Below are 22,971 nucleotides of genomic sequence, written 5' to 3'. Positions count from 1 at the left end.
CCTACATAATTGGCCAATTTGGCTTCAGCAATTAATTGATACGCACTGCATCAGTTCCTCCTTAATTAACTGCAATCAATATCAGGGTCCAACGACAGTGACCCTTCAGCGGGAGATCACTTTGGACAAGAGTTCCTTTCCTTGCAGCTAACAGCACACACAGAACTTTACAGCTCTTTCCTTGTGGCCTTGTTTAACTTTACAATGCAAACTTAGCTTAAGGTACAAAATAACAGGAACCAAGCAAAATAACTGCTTGGACATGATGAGATTGTTTGTACAAAGCAGTCCTGTGGCAAGAGCTGACAGCACAAAGCCAACTATGGGAAGCAGATTGATTATCTTATAATGCTCTACTTGCTTTTATGTTCCATGCCCCAGCTAATGAAGGTAAATATTCTGTACATTTTCTTCACCACTTTATTACCTACGCTGCCAACACTGACGTCACAATAGTGTAGTGTTGAGCGTGATGCTATTACAGCTCGGGATGTTGGATTACAGAGTTTAATCCTGGCATCTTCTGTAGGGAGCCTGTATGTCCTTCCTGTAGAATGCATGGGTTTTCTTCAGGTCCTCCAGTTTCCTGCAACAGTCCAAAGACAGACCGGTTAGTAGGCTAATAGAATATTGTAAATTGTCCTGTGATTTAATTGGGGTTAAATCGGAGGTTATCTGGGGTTACTGGCCGGCGTGGCCTGAAGGCTGGAAGGGTCTATTCTGTTCTGTATTTCTAAGTAAGTTAAATAAACAAATAAAATCAGGTATCCTTGGATCTGTACAACAAGGTCCCTCTGTTCTTGAAAACTCCCAAAGGCCCTTCATTCATTGCGTATATCTGATTCTTATCAATGCTCCCAAAGTACATCAGCTCACATTTATCAGGACTAAATTCTACCTGCCATTGCTCTGCCCATTTTACGACCTGATCAATATCTGCCTGTAACATAAGACTATTCTCCTCTCTATCAACAGCACTGACAACTTTTGTGTCATCTGCAAGCTTTTTAATTATTCTTCCTACATTCACATCCAGAAATATTTGACAAATCCATTATTTACAGTGTCAGTACCAATCTCTGTAGTAATCTACTGGTCACTGGCTTCCAATCACAAAAACATCCTTCACCAACACCAAGGCAATTTTGGATTCTAATTGCCAACTTGCCATGGGCTCCATTCACTTTAACCTTCTGGGCCTGTCTCCCATATGGGACCTTGTCAACTGCTTTACAAGTCCTTGTAGACTATACACGTTGGAAGGGTGTCAGGACTGCTTATGAAATAAAATCTAACTCTGTCCACAGGCTGTTGAAACCTCCCAGGATGTGTCCTACCTGGATGCGTCACAGCTTGGTAAGGTAACTACTCTGCCCAAGACCATAAGAGACGGCAGAGATGTAAACACAGTCCAGTCCATCACAAAAAAAACAGCCGCCTCTCCATTGATTCTAACTACACTTCCCACCGCCCTGGGAATGCAGTCAACATAATGGAGGATCCCTTCCCACCTCAGCCATTTTCTTTTCGCCTTTCATCTAAGATGCAACTGTTTGGTAATATGCACCCACCAATCTCAAGGAGAATTTCTATTCTACTGTTATAAGATTCTTTAACAGATCTCTCATAGTGAAGATGAAATCTTGATTTCTCAATTGACCAATTTCACTTTATTTATTGTTTGCACTGAATATTCTTTGTACCTGTAACATATATTTAGACCACAAGACCATAAGACAAAGGAGCAGAAGTCGGCTATTCGGCCCATCGAGTCTGCTCCGCCATTTTATCATGAGCTGATCCATTCTCCCATTTAGTCCCACTCCCCTGCCTTCTCGCCATAACCTTTGATGCCCTGGCTACTCAGATACCTATCAATCTCTGCCTTAAATACACCCAATGACTTGGCCTCCACTGCTGCCCGTGGCAACAAATTCCATAGATTCACCACCCTCTGACTAAAAAAATTTCTTCACATTTCTGTTCTGAACGGGCGCCCTTCAATCCTTAAGTCATGCCCTCTCGTACTAGACTCCCCCATCATGGGAAACAACTTTGCCACATCCACTCTGTCCATGCCTTTCAACATTCGAAATGTTTCTATGAGGTCTCCCCTCATTCTTCTAAACTCCAAGGAATACAGTCCAAGAGCAGACAAACATTCCTCATATGTTAACCCTCTCATTCCCGGATTCATTCTAATGAATCTTCTCTGTACCCTCTCCAACGTCAGCACATCCTTTCTTAAATAAGGAGACCAAAACTGCCCACAGTACTCCGTGAGGTCTCACCAGTGCCTTATAGAGCCTCAACATCACATCCCTTTTGTGGTTCTTTTATGTCTCTGTTAATCAAAGTTCAAGGTAAATTTATTATCAAAATATGTACATGTCACCACATACTTCTCTGAGATACATTTTCTTGCAGCATTCACAGTACAACAAAGAAATGCAATAGAATCAGTGCAAAACTGTACACAAAGACTGGCAAACTACCGATGTGCAAAAGAAAAAAAACTGCAAATACAAAAATACCTATTATTAATAAATACATAAATACTCTACATACATTGATACTGAGAACATGTGTTGTAGAGTGCTTGAAAGTGAATGCATAGGTTGTGGAATCAGTTCAGTGTTGAGATGAGTGAAGTTATCCACACCGGTTCAGGAGCCCGATGTTTGAAGGGTAGTAACTGTTCCTGCACCTGGTGGTGTGGGACCTGAGGAATACTACCTCCATGTACCTACGTATCTGTGGAATGATCTGTCAGGATGACTTGCAAATGAAAGCTTTTCACTGTTTCTGGGTATATATGACAACAATAAACCGATTACTAATGTGGTCAGAATGTCAGTAACTTCAATCCCCTGAAAAATAGTTCAATGGATGTCTCAGAGGTGAAACTGCTGGCAATCCTTTACTGCAGGAGATAGTGGGAGGGCTTAGCAGGCTTCACACAGAGAGAGTCAGGAAAATGCCCATATGTGCGTGACAACCCTGCTAACAAGGCGTCAGGTCATCCCAAGACCTATCTGATGAACAATGTTTGCAGGTTTAAGATTAGTAATTAGTTTGTCAGGGCAACCTATCAGACAACCTATAGCCATGCTTTTATAGTCTAGACTGCCCTCTTTGCAGAAGACACCACAGAGCAAGTTCAAGATTAATTGTCATTTAACCATATATGAATACAGCCAAATGAAACAACGTTCCTCTGGGGCCAAGGTACAAAACACAGTACCAACAGTCATACACAGCACAGGGCACATATAGCACATACATGATAGCAGTAAACATACAGTCACACATGAAAAGTATAATATCGCCCTAGTCCATGAATGTTGCTGGCAACAGCAAGCCTGCACCAATCTGCAGTCAAACACAATCCTGCTTGTCTTCCACCAATCGAACACTAGAGGGCAGCTCTGATGCCAGTGTGGTTGCCACACCACTCCGACTCTGACGCCTCTCTCTCACGGGCAGCTGCAAACAGGTGCCACTGTGGCATGAGGCCCAGTCCTTGTTATCAGCCCAACCAATAAACCAATAAACCAGTAAGTTGGGTTTGCCACATCCCCCAACTCTCCGAGAGGGCACAGTAGCTCAGTGGATAGAGCCATACCAGACAGGGATCCTCACCTCCATTGCCATCTGTGGCTGGAGCTTGCACATTCTCCTTGTGATCATGTGTATTTCCCTCGGGTCTCCGTATCCTCCCACATCCCAAAGCAGCGCTGGTTGTTGATTAATTGGGTTCTGTAAGTTGTCCCAAGTTTAATGAGTAGACAAATTTGGAGGAGATTCCCAGATTCGGAATCTGGAGAAAAACTGAAATTGCAGTCCAGATGACCGTTGTTGACCTGAAATGTGCATTTTTCTCCCGAGATGCTATGTGACCCACTAAGTTCCTCTATCACTTTTAGTGCTGTTCCTGCACTTGCAGCCTCTGCGTCTCTAGAATCCAAGGAGATTTGCTGGGAATATGAGGAAGTAAAGTAGGATTGTTGTGAGTGGGTGGTGGATGATCGGTGAGGCCGTGCTGTATGACTCTGCGATACCTTAGATCACTTTTCTGGTATCAGCTAGTGATCTTCACGGCGTTCCACAGTTTGACAGGTCAATTCAGGAAGGAGAGGAACAAAGCAGAACAATGAATTAAAAAAGATAGTAGAGTAACACACACAAAATGCTCATGGAACTCAGCAGGCTGGGCAGCATCTAGCAGTCCAGCAGTCTCCAACTAAACAGTCACCGTCCAAAGCAGTGCTAAAGAAGGACAATGCAATTTGTATCTGGAACTATATTGTTGGTAGGGGCTCGGATCATAGGAATGATCCTAGCTCAATATGATAAATTATTCCCCCAAAATTCCAAAGCACATTTGTCTTGTTATGGTTGTGAAGCTCTTGAGAAACACAGGTGAAATATTTGTCATGCGGGTTTATAGGCAGACACAAGAGATTCGGTAGATGCTGGAAATCCAGAGTAACACATACAAAATGCTGAAGGAACTCGGCAGGTCAGGAAGCATCTATGGAAAGGAAGAAACAGTTGATATTTTTGGCCTAGACCATTCTTCAGGACTGGAAAAGATAAGGGAAGGTGCCAAAGTAAAAAAAAGTGGTGGTGGGGGTGGGGTGGGGGGGAAGAATGGAGGACCAGCTTAGAAGGTGATAGGTGAAGCCAGGTGGGTGGAAAAGGTAAAGGGCTGGATAAGAAGGAATCTGATAGGAGAGGAGAGTGGACCATGGGAGAAAGGGAAGAAGGAGGATGACCGGGGGAGGTGAAAGGCAGGTGAGGAGAAGAGGTAAGAGACCAGAGTGGGGAATAGAAGAAGTAATAATAAGTGACAATTATAATAAATAGACAACCAAGGGATGCTGAGCAATGAAAGGGGTTATAATACAATGTGAAAGACACAAAATAAGGGGATTTTCCTGGATCCAAGGTGAATAAACTAATGGGGATGATATCACTGATGTGGTGCAAAGCTGGGAACTAAATACGATAGAGGAAAGTCAACCTTTAGGAAGGACAAGCAACAAGGAGAAGAAGGTGGATGCGGCACTATTGTTAAAAGAGGAGATCTTTGGAGTGCTGAGAAATGATCTTACCTTGAGAGCTCATGTTGCAGAAACAGAATCTAATTTGTGTCGATCTTGGCAATGGTAAAGGGCAAGAAGCATTGTCAGCAGATTTTTGTGGGGCACAAAACTATAATTGTAACATCAACTGTAACACAAATCCTGGTATAGGAGGTGCATGTAACATGGGTGATTGTAGTTGATGACCTTTAAGATTAGCTTTATTTGTTACATCAAAACATCAAAATGTAGAGTGAAATTTGTCATTTTGTGTCAAAGACCAATACTGTCCGAGGATGTGCTGGGGGCAGCCTGCAAGTGGTAGCATGCCTCCAGCACCAACATAGCATGCCCACAGCTTACTAACACTAACGCATACAATGTGGGAGGAAACTGCAACACACGGAGGAAACCTACAGAGTTCACAGAGAGAACGTACGATCTCATTACAAGCAGCAGCGGGAATTGAACCCCAGTCCCTGATCACTGGGGCTGTAGATCATTGCACTAATGGCTCATCTACCGTACCATGCTGCCCATTCACTACTGTGACACCCATATATGGATGGTACCCAAGGCAATTTTTTCACTGTACCTCGGTACATGTTCCACATGGTAGGCTTATTCAGAAAGTCAGAAGGCATGGGATCCAGGGAAGTTTGGCCAGGTGGATTCAGAATTGGCTTGCCTGCAGAAGGCAGAGGGTGGTGGTGGAGAGAGTACATTCAGATTGGAGGATTGTGACTAGTGGTGTCCCACAAGGATCTGTTCTGGGACCTCTACTTTTCGTGATTTTTATTAACGACCTGGATGTGGGGGTAGAAGGATGGATTGGCAAGTTTGCAGACGACGCAAAGGTTGATGATGTTGTAGATAGTATAGAGGATTGTCAAAGATTGCAGAGAGACATTGATAGGATGCAGAAGTGGGCTGAGAAGTGGCGGATGGAGTTCAACCCGGAGAAGTGTGAGGTGGTACACTTTGGAAGGACAAACTCCAAGGCAGAGTACAAAGTAAATGGCAGGATACTTGGTAGTGTGGAGGAGCAGAGGGATCCACAGATCCCTGAAAGTTGCCTCACAGGTGGATAGGGTAGTTAAGAAAGCTTATGGGGTGTTAGCATTCATAAGTCGAGGGACAGAGTTTAAGAGTCGCGATGTAATGATGCAGCTCTATAAAACTCTGGTTAGGCCACACTTGGAGTACTGTGTCCAGTTCTGGTCACCTCACTATAGGAAGGAGGTGGAAGCATTGGAAGGGGTACAGAGGAGATTTACCAGGATTCTGCCTGGTTTAAAGAGTATGCATTATGATCAGAGATTAAGGGAGCTAGGGCTTTACTCTTTGGAGAAAAGCAGGATGAGAGGAGACATGATAGAGGTGTACAAGAGAATAAGAGGAATAGATAGAGTGGATAGCCAGCGCCTCTTCCCCAGGGCACCACTGCTCAATACAAGAGGACATGGCTTTAAGGTAAGGGGTGGGAAGTTCAAGGGGGATATTAGAGGAAGGTTTTTTACTCAGAGAGTGGTTGGTGTGTGGAATGCACTGCCTGAGTCAGTGGTGGAGGCAGATACACTAGTGAAGTTTAAGAGACTACTAGACAGGTATATGGAGGAATTTAAGGTGGGGGCTTATATGGGAGGCAGGGTTTGAGGGTCGGCACAACATTGTGGGCCAAAGGGCCTGTACTGTGCTGTACTATTCTATGTTCTATGTTCTATGTGACAATAATAAACCAATTTTCCACTTTACCAAGCGATGTACTGCACTTTGGGATGTTAAACCAGGCTAGGACATGCGCAGTGAATGGCAGATTGCCGGGGAGGATGATTGAACAGCAAGGTCTTGGAGAACATGTACATACTGTTCCTTGAAAGTAGTTTCTATGATAGGCAGGGTGGTGAAGAATGTGTTTAGTGCTTTCACTGGCTAGACATCGAATACAAGAGTTGGGACATCTTGCTATAGTTGTACAAACTGTTAGTTCAGCCACATTTGGAGTATGTAGGCAGTTCTGGACTCTCGCACTATAGGACAGACATGGTCAAGATAGAGAAGGTATCAAAGCAATTCACAAGAATGCTGAACAAAGCTAAAGTTGTTGGAGGAAGTCAGTGGGTTGAGTAGTCTCTGTGGAGGCAAAAGGATGGTCAATGTTTCCAGCTGTCACCAGCCAGAAGTGTGTCTATGCCTTACCCTACAGAGAAGCTTCTCAGCCAAGTTCCTTCAGTGCTTTCTTCTTTTACTCCAGACTCCAGAATTTGTCTTCCTTGGGTCCCCAAAGGAATGTTGCCAGGACTGGAAAGCTTGAGTTGTAAGGAAAGACTGCATAGGCAGGGACTGTGTTTGCTGGAGTGAATGAGGCTGAGGGTGACCTTATAAAGAATTATAAAATCATGAGGGGCGAAGGTAGGGTAGATAGCCACAATCTTTCTTCCACCACAGTCCTGAAGCTTCTAATTATCAGTAGTTTTATTAAACTTCTTTAGATTAGATTATTAGATTAGATTAGATTAGATTATGAGGACATGCAGTCCTCTTTTATTGTCATTTAGTAACGCATGCATTAAGAAAAGATACAATGTTTCTCCAGAATGATATCACAGAAACACAAGACAAACCGACTGAAAAACTGACAAAAACCACATAATTATAACAGATAGTTACAACAGTGCAAAGCAATACCGTAATTTGATAAAGAACAGACCATGGGCATGGTAAAAAGTCTCAAAGTCTCTCGAAAGTCCCATCATCTCACGCAGACAGTGAACCTCCAGCGCCGCAAACTTGCCGATGCAGCATCCCGGAAGCATTTGACCACAGTCCGACTCCGAGTCCGTCCCCGAGTCCGTCCGAAAACTCCGAGCCTCCAACCAGCTCTCCAGCACCGAGTGCTTTGACCCCGGCCCCGGCAACAGGCAATAGGCAAAGCTGAGGATTTGGGGCCTTCCCCTCCGGAGATTCTCCATCACACAGTAGCAGCCGCAGTGAAGCGGGCATTTTAGAAGTTTCTCCAGGTGTTCCTCCATGCTTCTCACGGCTGTCTCCATCAAATAAGGATTGTGCATGGCGCCTAGTTAGCACACAAAATCTCAAAAGCTACTTTGGCTCTTCGGATGATCGAATAATTTAAAGATCATATTATGTCTGTGGAAGAGACTTAGAAGGTGGCCAGATATAGTTGTGGAGTTTAAGACTGAAACAATTTTACTGCTCAGCAGTGAAGGACAAAGTAATCTGTAAAAGCATGATGGACCATGAGAGTAGACTGGTGGGAAGCTTAAACATGGACTGTGTAAGTGGGAAAAGACTAGTGAAATAAATATGGACCCATTACAGGAGACTTGGTCCCCCTTCATCTTCTGCTGATTACAGCTTCAAAAAACTTCAACAGATTTGTCAACCATAATTTTCCTTTCATAAATCCATGCTGAATCTCCCATACTCCATATCTAAGCATCTAGTTACCACTTCCCTAAGAACAGGTTCCAGGATATTCCCTTTGCATGAGCTATAGTTCCCCATTTTTTCCTTTTTTTTTCTATTCCTTTCATTAAGAGTGAGCTCATTTGCCCTTTTCCTTTCTGTGGGAACCATTCCAGAACATGCAGAATTTTGGAAAAATTACATTAACTGTTTTCATCACCACTTCCATTAAATCTCTGGGTGCAAGTCATCAAGATCTCAGGTTATTATCTATTTCTCCCGTGCATTTCTTAAAACCTGTTTTGTTTCACATGTGCTAATATCTTTCAGCTCTTCATTCACTTTAGAACTATAGTTCCTCACTATTCCCAAGAGAATTACTGCATCTTTGTTTTGTGAAAACATATATAAAAATATTTATTTAAGTTCTTACCTGCTTCCTTATTCTCAAATATAATTTCTCCATTTCAGTCCAACTGGCCCTATTAATGTATTTAAATCTTTCCTTTTTCCATTTCTGTGAAAACTGTGATAGTGTGAAAAAGAACCTAGCGTTTTCCTGGCATATGTGATGAATAGACTCTTGGACTTCCAGCCGGGTACAGGTATCGAATATAACTGACGTTTCGATGACAAACTCTGCTATCTTCTTCGGGGATGATGCCTGGGCATGTCTACTGCGGTGGTATTTGTACTGTTATAGTACTGTAACAGTATGTTCCTAATTTTCTCACTGGATTATTCTTCTATTCCACTTTCCCATTCTTTATTGATTTTTTGGTCCTCCTTTGATGAATTCTGGAATGTTCCCAGCCTTCAGACTTGTTACTTTTGGAAGGATTATAATCCTTTGCCTCTGACCTCAATACATCTTTATCTTTAATTCTCACCAGTAATGCTTGCATTTTGGTGCCATAGGGGAATGGATTTGTTTTAAACCACAAAATAATACTGTACTTCAAATGTCTGCATTCCTTGTTTATTGCAAAACCTATTAATGTATTTTCCTAGTCGATCATATCCATTTCCTCTCATGCCCCATGTCTTTGTAGTTGCTTTGTTTAGATTTAAGATTCTGTTTTTTCAGAACAAACTTTATCACTTAATATAAATTGATCACTCTTCCCTAAATGTCCCTTAGTTATCAGATCATTCATTAATCTTTATCCTTTGTACAATACCAGATCTAAAATACCCAATGACAGTTGGATCCTGAACATTGTTCATCCCAGTTTGGCAAAAGAATAAACCAGGGAAGGTAGTGCACCCGTGGCTGACGACGGAAATTAGGGATAGTATCAATTCCAAAGAAGAAACATACAAATTAGCCAGAAAAAGCGGCTCACCTGAGGACTGGGAGAAATTCAGAGTCCAGCAGAGGAGGGCAAAGGGCTTAATTAGGAAAGGGAAAAAAGATTATGAGAGAAAGCTGGCAGAGAACATAAAAACTGACTGTAAAAGCTTTTATAGATATGTGAAAAGAAAAAGATTGATTAAGACAAATGTAGGTCCCTTACAGTCAGAAACAGGTGAATTGATCATGGGGAACAAGGACATGGCAGACCAATTGAATAACTACTTTGGTTCTGTCTTCACTAAGGAGGACATAAATAATCTTCCGGAAATAGTAGGGGACCGAGGGTCTAGTGAGATGGAGGAACTGAGGGAAATACATGTTAGTAGGGAAGTGGTGTTTGGTAAATTGAAAGGATTAAAGGCAGATAAATCCCCAGGGCCAGATGGTCTGCATCCCAGAGTGCTTAAGGAAGTGGCCCAAGAAATAGTGGCTGCATTAGTGATAATTTTTCAAAACCCTTTAGATTCTAGATTAGTTCCTGAGGATTGGAGGGTGGCTAATGTAACCTCGCTTTTTAAAAAAGGAGGGAGAGAGAAACTGGGGAATTATAGACCGGTTAGCCTGACATCGGTGGTGGGGAAAATGCTAGAGTCAGTTATCAAAGATATGATAACAGCACACTTGGAAAGTGGTGAAATCATCGGACAAAGTCAGCATGGATTTATGAAAGGAAAATCATGTCTGACGAATCTTATAGAATTTTTTGAGGATGTAACTAGTAAAGTGGATAGGAGAGAACCAGTGGATGTGGTATATTTGGATTTTCAAAAGGCATTTGACATGGTCCCACACAGGAGATTAGTGTGCAAACTTAAAGCACACGTTATTGGGTGTATGGTATTGATGTGGATAGAGAACTGGTTGGCAGACAGGAAGCAAAGAGTGGGAATAAACGGGACCTTTTCAGAATGGCAGGCAGTGACTAGTGGGGTACCACAAGGCTCAGTGCTGAGACCCCAGTTGTTTACAATATATATTAATGACTTAGACGAGGGAATTAAATGCAGCATCTCCAAGTTTACGGATGACACGAAGCTGGGTGGCAGTGTTAGCTGTGAGGAGGATGCTAAGAGGATGCAGGGTGACTTGGATAGGTTAGGTGAGTGGGCAAATTCATGGCAGATGCAATTTAATGTGGATAAATGTGAGGTTATCCACTTTGGTGGCAAGAACAGGAAAGCAGATTATTATCTGAATGGTGGCCGATTAGGAAAAGGGGAGGTACAATGAGGCCTGGGTGTCACTGTACACCAGTCATTGAAAGTGGGCATGCAGGTACAGCAGGCGGTGAAAAAGGCGAATGGTATGCTGGCATTCATAGCAAGAGGATTCGAGTACAGGAGCAGGGAGGTACTACTGCAGTTGTACAAGGCCTTGGTGAGACCACACCTGGAGTATTGTGTGCAGTTTTCATATGATGAAAGAATGGATCGACTAGGCTTGTACTGTCTGGAATTTAGAAGATTGAGGGGGGATCTGATTGAAATGTATAAAATTCTAAAGGAATTGGACAGGCTAGATGCAGGAAGATTGTTCCCGATGTTAGGGAAGTCTAGAACAAGGGGTCACAGTTTGATAAAGGGGAAGCCTTTTAGGACCAAGATGAGGAAAAACTTCTTCACACAGAGTGCGGTGAATCTGTGGAATTCTCTGCCACAGGAAACAGTTGAGGCCAGTTCATTGGCTATATTTAAGAGGGAGTTTGATATGGCCCTTGTGGCTAAAGGGATCAGGGGGTATGGAGGGAAGGCAGGTACAGGGTTCTGAGTTGGATGATCAGCCATGATCATACTGAATGGCGGTGCAGGCTTGAAGGGCCGAATGGCCTACTCCTGCACCTATTTTCTATGTTTCTATCTCTTATATATTCCATAACTTAATTTTTTACATTGTTACCACTAATTTGGTTTGCTTGCTCCATATACGAAGTGTATTACAGCACAGGAACAGGCCTATTGATTCACTGTGTCTGTGCTGACCATGGTGTTAATTAAAAATTAATCCTACCTGTCTGCACGATGCTTATCCCTCGATTTCATGACTGTTTATATGTCTATCTAAACAGCTTGAAAGGAGTGCCATTGTATTTGCTTCTACCACATCCTGTTCCAGGCACCTGTCACTCTCTGTATACAAAAACTATCTTGCAAATCTCCTTTAACTTTTTCCCCTCTTGCCTTAAAGCTATGTCATCTAGTAATTAACATTCCTACCCCTGCAAAAAAGTCTCTAAGCATTTAACCTATCCGAGCCTGTCATAAATTTACCATTGGTACTATATTTCTATCAGGTCATCCCTAAGCCTCAGATACTCAGGAAAAAAAGACAACCCAAGCTGTCCAAACTCCCCTTATAGCTAATACTCCAACCCGGGTCAATATCATGATAAATCTCTTCTGCAACCTTTCCAAAACCTCTGCATCCTTTCTTTAATAAAGTGACCAGAACTGCACACAGTACTCCACATCAACCCAACCAAAGTTTTGCACAGCTGCAACATAACTTTCCAACTTTTATATTCAACACATTGACCAATGAAGGTTGCTACACCATATATTTCTTTACCATCCTACCTACTTGGGTAGCTACTTTCAGAAGATTTAGACTTACATCCCAAGATTCATCTGTACATTGATGTTCCTCCACCTTTCATATGTAGATTAAAATTCCCCAGAATTATTGAACGATCCTTTTTATATACACTTCTTGTCTCCTGGTTTATACTATCCCCTACATCACCCCTACCTGTGCCTTTACTCAAATCCCACCTACGTTCTCCTGTTGCTTTGCTTCGCCCAGACTGATTCTCTCTTAACTTTCTGAGTTCACACCCTTTCTTTTCACTGTCTTTATCCCATTCCATATTTTCAGGGCCATCTCACCTCCCACTTTATTTTGCCTATTTCTTTCAATTGTCTCTGGCCATCCACTTGATTGTCTTGTACACTTCTATCAAGTGGCCCCTCACCATCCTTCTCTCCAAAGAGAAAAGCCTTAGCTTGCTCAACTTATCCTCATAAGAAATACTTTCTAATTGAGCCATCATCTGATAAATCTCCTCTGCAGCTTCTCTAAAGCTTCTACATCCTTTCTATAACGAGGTAAGCAGAATGGAACACAAGATTCCGAGAGTGGTCCAACCAGAGCTTTATAGAGCTGCAACATTACCTCGCAGCTCTTGATTTCAGTCCGCCAACTAATGAAGTCCAACATACCATAAACATGAGAAAGTCTGCAGATGCTGGAAATCCAAAACAACACACACAAAATGCAGGAGGAACTCAGCAGGCCAGGCAGTATTTTTGGAAATTAATAAATATTCTACGTTTTGGGCTGAGACCTTTCTTCAGGACTGAGAAGGAAGGGGAAAGACATCAGAATAAAAAGGTGGGGGAGGCTATGGCATCTTCCCGCACTCTCCACAACTCTGCCAACATTCATGTCATCTGCAAACTTATTAACCCACCCTTCCACTTTCTCATCCAAGTCATTTATAAAAATCACAAAGAGCAGAGGCCCCAGAACAGATCTCTGTGTAATACCACTGGTCACTAACGTCCAGGCAGTATATGTTCCATCAACAACCACCCTCTGTAGGTCTTTTGTAGGTGAGGCAATTATGATTCCACACAACCAAGTTTCACTGGATCCCATACCTCCTGACTTTCTGAATGAGTCTACCATGGGGAACTTTATCAAACACCTTATTAAAATACTGTACATATACACTACATCCATTGTGGTGCCTTCATCAATGCGCTTCGCAACATCCTCAAAGAATTTAATCCAGCTTGTGAAGCATGACCTGCCCCTCACAAAGCCATGCTGACTGCCCCTAATCAGACTATGCTTCTCCAAATGCTCATAAATCCTGTCCCTAAGAATCTTTTCCAGTACTTTTCCCACCACTGAAGTAAGACTCACTATTCTATAATTCCAGGTTTATCCCCATTCCCTTTCTTGAACAGAATAATATTTGCCACCCTCCAAACTTCCAGTACTGCTCTTATGGTCAGTGAAGACGCAAAGATTGTTGCCAAAGGCCTATCTATCTCTTCCCTCGTTTCCCATAGTAACCTGCCTGGCCCCAGGGACCTACCTACCCTAATGTTTTTCAAAAATTCCAGCGCACCCTCTTTCTCAACATCAATAGGTTCTAGTACTGTATTCCTGATGGGGTCTGTTTATCATCAGCCTTCACTCTAGACTGTAGAGTCACCTTGTCTTTTTACTTTCTAAGTTTCCCCTCACTTCAACCTTCTCCCCTCTTCAGCTTACATTGGTCCCAGTTATCCGACTGGCGGGGACACCGTTCCCAGTCTGATTCAAGTGAAGTTTGTCTGAATCCCTCTTTCCCCAGCACGTCTTGTGAATTGAAACCCGTTTCTCCTGCAGCAAATTACAAACTGCTGGAGGAACTCAGAAGGTCAGACAGCTTCTGTGAAGAGAAAGGAATAGTTAAGGAATAGTCCTGAAACATCAACAATCCCTTTGCCTACACAGATGCTGTTTGACTCACTGAATTCCTTCAGCAGTTTGTTTTCACTCCAGAATCCAGCATCGGCAGCCCTGTGTGTCTCTAGTGCTTGTGGGAGTTGGTTGTGTAACAATTACCTGCTACATTCCTTACATTAACCATTAGTCTATTTTGTTGTTAGGTACAGTAGAAATTATCCTTCTCCTTTGCTGACTACCGTATATCCCCATGATGGAGCACTTAAAGCAGCCAGTTTAGAGATAGTAATATGCAAATGTTATTGAGTGCAGAAGAGGGTGAGTCATCAGGGTGTTTCTCTGTTCTCTTACTGAACGAGGTGGGGTGAGTGGTATTGATGAGAGTGCTGAGAAGGAAGTTGGACCACACATCAGTTGTCATTGACAACTGAAGCAAAGGTTGGCTGGTTATTAATGTCTTGATGGGCCATGCCTCATTATCAACACACCTCCAGTCAAAGTCGTACATGCAGTTCAAGTTGATTATTAACAAGGTGGATAAACCACAAAGTCCCAAGGTGATAAATTCACAGATACGTAGAGAGGGCATGACACAGGAGGAGGCTCAAGGTCACAGATTCTCTAATCAATCCGCAGGAGGAACTCAACAGACTGAACAGACCCTAAGACCATAGGCCATAAGGCACAGGAGCAGAATTAGGACATCTAGCCCAATGAGCCTGCTCTGCCATTTGATCATGGCTGATTTGTTATCCCTTTCAACTCCATTCTCCTGCCTTCTCCCCATAATCTTTTTCACCCTTACTGTCAACCTCTGCTTTCAATATACCCCAAAACTCGGCCTCCACGGCCATCTGTGGCAATAAATTCCACAGCCTCACCACCCTCTGGATAGAGAGATATTTCCTTATTTCTGTTTTAAAGGAACACACTTGTAATCTGAGGCCAAAATCTGTGTGGCAGGGAAAGAAATTGTAGATATATCAAGTTGAAACCCTGCATCAGGACACAGGAGGAGCTTTGGAGAGTTTGTTTCCATTGCTGCATGTGCAGAGGCAGGTCATGGGCCCATGCATCCACATTCTCATCACCTTGTTCCCACCTCACACCAGTCACATTCCCTTCCTTTGCAAGCCTGAGCTTGAGAGTTGGGGCCTCACCTCCCTGTCCCTGCAGGTGAATCCCGCTGCCTCCCTGCACAAAACCATTAAATCATAGAGCACGTTAACAGCTCATCCACGTTGACCAAGAGGAATCTACCCATACTAATCTTATCTCATATGCTTCTGAGTCATCCATGCTGAAGCAATTGAAGACACTTGTTATATGCTGTCAGTTTCCCGACTTCAGCCACTTTTTCCTGGCAGTAAATTCCAGGTGAAGAAAGCCACCCACACCCCCATCTACACTAAATCTCTTCAGCTTTACCCTAAATCTATGGTCTCTGTTTATTTCAATCAAGGAACACTTCAATGCAGTCTACCCTATCTATGCCCCTCATACTTTTCCTATATATGTCCCATCTTAACCTTCACCTTTTCAGGGAGAGCAGACCTACAGTTCCTTTTCCAGCCTTTCCTCATAACTGAACTGCTTGATCCCAGGCAACCTCCTGATGAATGTCATCTGCGCCCTCTCCTGCAACATCGCATCCTTCTTCTAACTTTGTGTTCAGAACTGCACTCAGTACTCCAGCTGAGGTCTGACCAAGGTATTATAAAGTTGGAGTAGGACTTCCTTACTCCTGTATTCAATGCTCTGACTGCTATCTCTGTCTTTCTAACCACATAATCTACCTTTGTGAAAACATTCAAAAATTTATGGATTTGCTTAAAATTCCTTCTTTATTCCTTATTCCTTAAGCCCCTAATGGTGTACGACTTATCCTCTTTAATTTATGGTGCTCCATACTCCATGGTGTACAATTTAGCCTCTTTAGAGCTTCCAAAATACATCACCTTGTCGTCAGCTATGGCCAACCTTTTAGGATCACAGCTACACCACAAAACTATGACCTTGGGCAGTTGCTCCAGGAACGCCTGCTCAAACATGAGGCAGGGTTTGTGTCCTTCAGCCAGGGCCAGCATTTTGTTCATTAATGCCGACGGCGGCCTGTCTCCCAAACCATTCAGGTGCAGCAAGCAGGCAGCTCGTTCGCGCCGTGAGAGTCTGAAAGTCCTTATGAGCAGGGCTTTGAATGCTGTGTATTTGCCATCATCTGGGGGCGACTGTATAAACTCCTCAACTGGTGCAGCTGTCTCCTGGTCGAGGGAGCTCAGCACATAGTGGTAGCGAGTAGACTCCGAAGTTATCTGCCGAATGTGGAATTGTGCTTCTGCTTGTTCGAACCATAATTGGGGTCGCAGCGTCCAGAAGCTTGGCAGTGTTAACGAAACTGCGTGAACAGGTGTGGCGTCGGTAATCTCTGGTCCAAATATCGTTTGGGCCATCGGGGTCACCAATTGTAGCGGTGTGCTACACACAGTGCTAAAATAACCACACGTAGTCGGTGTGATAAAAGAGATTTATTCAAACTTCACGGCCTGCTTTAAAGCCTTCCCATTCCCGCTCTCCCTGGGCGGGACTGCTGTGGGGAATACATAATCCCAGACCCTTTCCGCGTGCAGGATTTTCCCCCTGCTGGTGAAGATGGCCTGGCGCCCTTTTTGGGGCCGGCCTCTCTGCCGGCGCGCGCCGGTTTATGTGTGCTAGAAAATGGGTCGCCACAACCTAAAATTTGTCTGGATTAAACTCCAATTACCATCCTTCAGTCCATTTCACCAACACATCTATGTTATCACATGCCCCAGCTTGTTCCGGTCTACACACAATGGTACCATCAAAGCCATTTAACCTGGAGGCCAGTACCAACCCTCTCTTGATGAAGGGTCCCCAGTATGAAATGTTAATTCTTGTTTCTCTCTCACCACTGCTGCCTGACCTACTGAGTTTCCAGGATTTGCACCCAATTTGTTCCGCTCTTTTACCACACTGTTGCAAACCTTTCTCAGGTAAAAGCTAGATGACATAAATTTACAGTAAGGAGTACAGTACAAGGTTCAGAGGGGAGTTAAGGGGGACATTTTTTGAAGCAGCAAATAATAACGTGCACCATCCTCTCATCCGGTACTTTTCATTACTTTCAGATCACACTTGTACAATTTTTCAAGTCCCCAGAATTCTTGATCTTCTTGGTTACTTTCATTTTGAATCCTATAACTAGTCCCCTAAGTAAAGGAAACACCTATAAACCCTGTCCATTCCGTCTCCCTTATCTCCACCAATCCTAGGGTGAGTTCAGGGTAGACCTGTGCCCAACTGCAGAAAAATGAAGCAAGCTGATAGTTTTGCACAGAGGAATTTGGACCCTTGTAAATAGACATTCAGGGTCCACAAGGCATCGTGTAAGTATTACCAATGAGACTGTGGGTCTGCCACTCACTTCATTGTAAATTAATTGCTTGCAAATTTCTAAAGGGAGAGACACCAGAAAGTACAAACTCTGTGTCAGAAGTCATATGACATGACAAGCACCCGACCGCGCCAGCCTCCAAGTTTTAGACACCCTAGCTCTCTAGAATATGGATAGCTGGCGTGGCACCTTTAAAAATTCAGGCCCTCCCCCACCCCCGCTAATTGGCGGCCATGTTTTGGCGCCAAGATCTTAATATATAAAGAGCATCTGAACTGAGGTTTGGTTTTCAATCGTCAACTCTACTTGGATTATCGTCTGACATCTAGTTTAGTACACTGTCTTCGTTTCAGTCTCGTAACGTGTCTCGGATATTCCAGTACTTGGGTCATGACCATCCTCGCCTTGGTCTCTCAACATAACCAAGTTATAGTCCACGTCACTCACTCCTCAAGGTACCTCATATTCTCCTACAAAGTGATGCCGTAGAGGTCCTGCACTGTTAGTTAAGAGGAAGTGAACATTAACTGGCATTGTTAGACACAGAGATTGAAACAACAGAGCACAAAGTTTCATTTACAATGGTTTATGCTTAACCTTAGAATATTTGAGACATTTCTGAGTGAGATTAATTTCCCTCCTTATCTGTACAATGACTGTATTTAGGACTAAAGTGCAATATTGTACAGGAGGAATGTACTAAGTTTAACACAGTTATTATCTGGTTCATGGACATTCCTTGGGTGAATGACAGCTGGAGGATTTCAAAGTCCAAGTCTAATTAAGCAGCCTCACCCACTCCTGCCCACATGCCTGTGAGGGCTCCGATAAGGGAGCAGGAGTGGGTTATGTGGCAACATTAAACACGTTGAAGCCCCAGCAGCCATCACGCAGCATCCCACTCACTACTTTTTTCCCTCTAGAGAAAGACCCAGTCATTGTTTCCTGTGAATCTCCATCAATGCCAATAGATTTTATTTTTATTTTTCACATTTTTACGTGGCATCTTAGCTAACCCCTTCTGAAAATCTAAGAACTGTCCATCTACCAGTTCCTATTTACTCATGCACGTTACTTCTTCAAAGAACCCCAGTAAACTGGTCGATCGCAATTCCCTTTCACACGACCCCATCACTCATAAAACTAACAAAGCAACTGCAGTGAGTATCCCGGAAATTATCATTGACCTATACCCTTCCCTGTGGAAATTTACATGCAACTGGTTTACAATGAAACAAGTGTCAAACCCAAATCCCCACCCTCACTGATTAAACTTTCACAAAGCATTGATTCTGCCTGTTACTTTGAATTTTCTAGTGCCCTAGGATAATATCCATAAAAGTAGTTTTAAATATTTTCCCTGTAACATGCAGTACACTCAGCAGCCACTAATAAGGTATAGAATGAACCTAATAAAGGGGCCATCGAGTACATATTTACCCATTTGGCCCTTAGTTTTCCATTTTCCATCTCTCTTCCTTTTCAAATAAAGTAGTAACATCCACTGTTTTGCAATCTAATGGAACTTTCCCAGAACTGGGAGAATTTAGAAAGTTAAAACCAATCTATCAACTCTTTCACTAGGTACCTCAAGGGTGAAATCCATCTGAATTTATCCCGCAGTCCCAACGACTTGCTCAGTACAATTTCACAAACGTGGAAATCTGCAGAAGCTGGAAATTCAAGCAACACACATAAAAATTGCTGGTGAACTTAGAAGGCCAGGCAGCATCTCTAGGAAGAGGTACAGTCGACATTTCGGGCCGAGACCCTTCGTCAGGACTAACTGAAAGAAGAGAAAGAAAGAGATTTGAAAGTGGAAGGGGGAGGGGGAGATCTGAAATGATAGGAGAAGACAGGAGGGGGAGGGATGGAGCTGAGAGCTGGAAAGTTGATTGGCAAAAGAGATATGAGAGGCTCATGGGACAGGAGGCCTAGGGAGAAAGAAAGGGGGAGGGGAAAACCCAGAGGATGGGCAAGGGGTATAGTGAGAGGGACAGAAGGAGAAAAAGGAGAGAGCGAAAATAAATAAGTAAATAAATAAATAATGGATTGGGTACAAAGGGGAGGTGGTGCATTAACGGAAGTTAGAGAAGTCAATGTTCATGCCATCAGGTTGGAGGCTACCCAGATGGACTATAAGGTGAGTGTGGTTTCATCTTTACAGTAGAGGAGGCCGTGGATAGACATATCAGAATGGGAATAGAACATGGAATTAAAATATGTGGCCACTGGGAGATCCTGCTTTCTCTGGCGGACAGAGCATAGGTATTCAGTGAAACAGTCTCCCAGCCTGCGTCGGGTCTCGCCAATATATATAAGGCCACATCGGGAGTACCGGACGCAGTATATCACCCCAGCCGACTCAGAGGTGAAGTGTCACCTCACCTGGAAGGACTGTCTGGGGCCCTGAATGGTGGTAAGGGAGGAAGTGTAAGGGCATGTGTAGCACTTGCTCCGCTTACAAGGATAAGTGCCGGGATAAGTACAATTTCACTTGTAATTGCAATTTTCCTGGGTCCATTGCTCCTGATTCATGTACATTTATATCTGGCATGTTACTCATATCCTCTGCAGTGAAAACTGATGCAAAACACTTGTTTAATTCATCTGTCATCCCTTGCCTTTCCATTATTAATTCTCCTGACTCATTTTCTTTCAGACCAACGTTCACCTTGTTGACTCTATTCCTTTATAAGCATCTACAGAAATGCATACTCATTTTCGTATTTCTAGTTAGTTTTTTTTCTCTGGCCCTCTAGGTTTTCCCTATTAATCCTTTTGCCATTTTTGCTATTTTATATGCTGTCCAACCTTCTAACTTCTCAACTTTCTTTCTGCAAATATATGCATTTGATTTCTTCTTTCAGCTTTTTTTATTAGTAAACCACCAATGGTGGGTCCAGCTCTTGGAATTTTCCTTCATGTTTAAATCTATAAATTCTGTGTGTTCTGAAAGACCTCATAAACCTCTGCCATTTATACTTTGCTTTCCTTCCTTCTTACAGAGTGCAGTGACATTTACAACTTTCAGGTCCACTGGAAACATTCCAGAATGAAGTGAATCTTGAAAGATTACTACTCTTCACAATCTCTTCAGCTACCTCTTTCAGAACCATTTGATGTAGTCCATCTGGTCCATGTGACTTATCTACCTTCTGACATTTCAGCTTCGCAAGCAACTCCTCCTTGGTAATCATGACTACGTTCTCCTCTGACCCCGACACTCCAGAATTTTTGGCATACTGCTGGAGTCTTCCAAGTGAACTGACATAAAATACTTATTCATTGTGTCTGCCATTTCTTTGTTCTCTATTATTACCTTTCCAGTGTTATTTTCCAGCAGTCCAATGCCCACACTTGCCTTTCTATTGCTGTTTATACTGTATATCTGAAAAAAATTGGTTTTATGTAAGGATTAGGGTTACCTTAACATTTCATCTTTTCTCTCCTTATTGTTTTTTTTTTAGTTGCCTTTTGTTGGTTTCTAAAAGCTTCCCATTCTTCTAGCTTCACACTATTTTTTGTTATATTGAACACTCTTTCTTTTGCTTTTATGCTGCATCACCGATCTCCTAGCCTGATCTGTCAATTCATTTTAGCCAGCTCTAGTTACCCTCATAAATGCTCCTATTTAAGTTTAAAATACCAATCTTGAATTTATTCTTCTCCCTCTCTCAAAATGAATTCAAGTGCAAAATAGGCTGAGGCTCTTTATTAGGCAGGCACTGATGGGAGTGTATGTGTGAGTCTGAGAGAGAGAGAGTGTGTGTGTGTGTGTGTGTGTGTGTGTATGTGAGTGGTTGTGTGTGTGTGTGTGTCTGTATGTGAGTGTATGTGAGTGGTTTTGTGTGTGTGTGTGTGTGTGTGTTTTGTGTATGTCCATGCACAGTCGTGCATGTGCATGGAGGGAATGGACTTCAAAAATACTCTGGTCTGCATTCTGGTAGGAAGCAATCTAATTTGCTGTGCTGACTTCAGTGCTGGGGATGGAAGGCAGCACATCCTCTGGTATGGTGTGGGTGATGAGGAGGCAGCAGAAAGACTAACTCTGACCTTCTCTTGGAGAACAGCCTCATCAGGTGAGCTTCATGTTTCATCAGAGGGATAAGCACAAGGCAGTGACGTCCTTGTCCTTGCACTGGAACAGTGAGATTATTCATCATCTGAGTGAGACTGAAAAGGTGTTTGCCTGATGCACACCGTGACAGGAACATATGACTGCTGGAGAGACAGCCTATCTGCTCTATCATCTCCAGTTACCTCACTCCCAAAACACCAGCATCAACAGAAGCACTGTCCAAAGAAGATCAATATTGAACTTTCAAACACTACTCTCCTCTGGCGAACCCTAGCCTTTAAGAGTTGCAGTGGCCACCACTCCTGGGTTGCCCTGAACTCCATATCTGGCACCTGTGCAGTCTTCTTTGGCCTTTCTTCCAAGAATTACGGTACTAGGGCTGGTTTGATGGTAACGACTTCGGTTCGAACAGTTTCAGTACCCACAAATGCAATGTGTTTCTGAGCTGGAAGCCACTATTCCTCAGGGAATGACAAAGTTCCAAAAGCTCCTGAAGGCTCAAGCAACCTAATTAAGCACATTTATTGTTGCCACTGACCACATCAAGGAGAACACACCCCAATTCAACAATAACAAGTTATTAGGAGCAAATGGTTTCCTGATGAAACTATAAAATTTGGTGTCGCAATTTTCGATCTGAAAAGAGGAAGATATTTCTCAGGAGCTCAAACATACTACAACTGGATCACCTTCAAGAAAGGAGACGGGTCCAACATTAGTAACTACAGAGAGATCGCCCTGCTGTCTGACACAGGGAGAATCATTCCCAGGGTCCCCCTCACCTCTCAGTGACACAAGAGCTGCTGCTCCTTGGACTACTGTGATCTGTCTATCCAGAAGCAGTAGTGATCTTCACCATGTAACAACTCCAAGAGAAATACAGGGAGTACTACCGATCACTACACATGAGCTTCTTTAACCTCACTAAAGCCTTCACTCCGTCAACACACTTCTCAAACACAGCTGCCCACAGATATTCAACTCCATGATGGCATGCTAACCCACTAGTCTGCAGCAGAACTAATTGCAGCAAAGACTGGTGTCTACCTTTGCCTCAACACTCTTCCTCAAACTTGCACGTCTCCCCCACAAGCTTCCTGTGTGAGTGAAGCTGTTCCTCAGTATTAGTGGGATACTGTCGAACTTACAG

The 22,971-nt window shown here is 43.2% G+C and overlaps 1 long non-coding RNA gene across 1 annotated transcript in view; it reads right to left on the bottom strand.

The window, feature by feature from the left end:
• Positions 1-419: 419 nt before the first annotated feature.
• The window catches only part of LOC140204081 (uncharacterized), a 38,747-nt gene continuing 16,195 nt past the window's right edge, over positions 420-22,971 (bottom strand). The window contains exons 3-4 of the long non-coding RNA XR_011887517.1: positions 7,287-7,465; positions 420-586 (exon numbers count right to left, since the gene is read on the bottom strand). This is a non-coding gene — a long non-coding RNA (uncharacterized lncRNA). The remainder of the gene's footprint in view (positions 587-7,286; positions 7,466-22,971) is intronic.

Source organism: Mobula birostris, chromosome 10 (assembly GCF_030028105.1).
Source record: "Mobula birostris isolate sMobBir1 chromosome 10, sMobBir1.hap1, whole genome shotgun sequence".
Taxonomy (NCBI): Eukaryota; Metazoa; Chordata; class Chondrichthyes; order Myliobatiformes; family Myliobatidae; genus Mobula; species Mobula birostris.
This window is presented reverse-complemented; position numbering and strand designations above follow the sequence as displayed.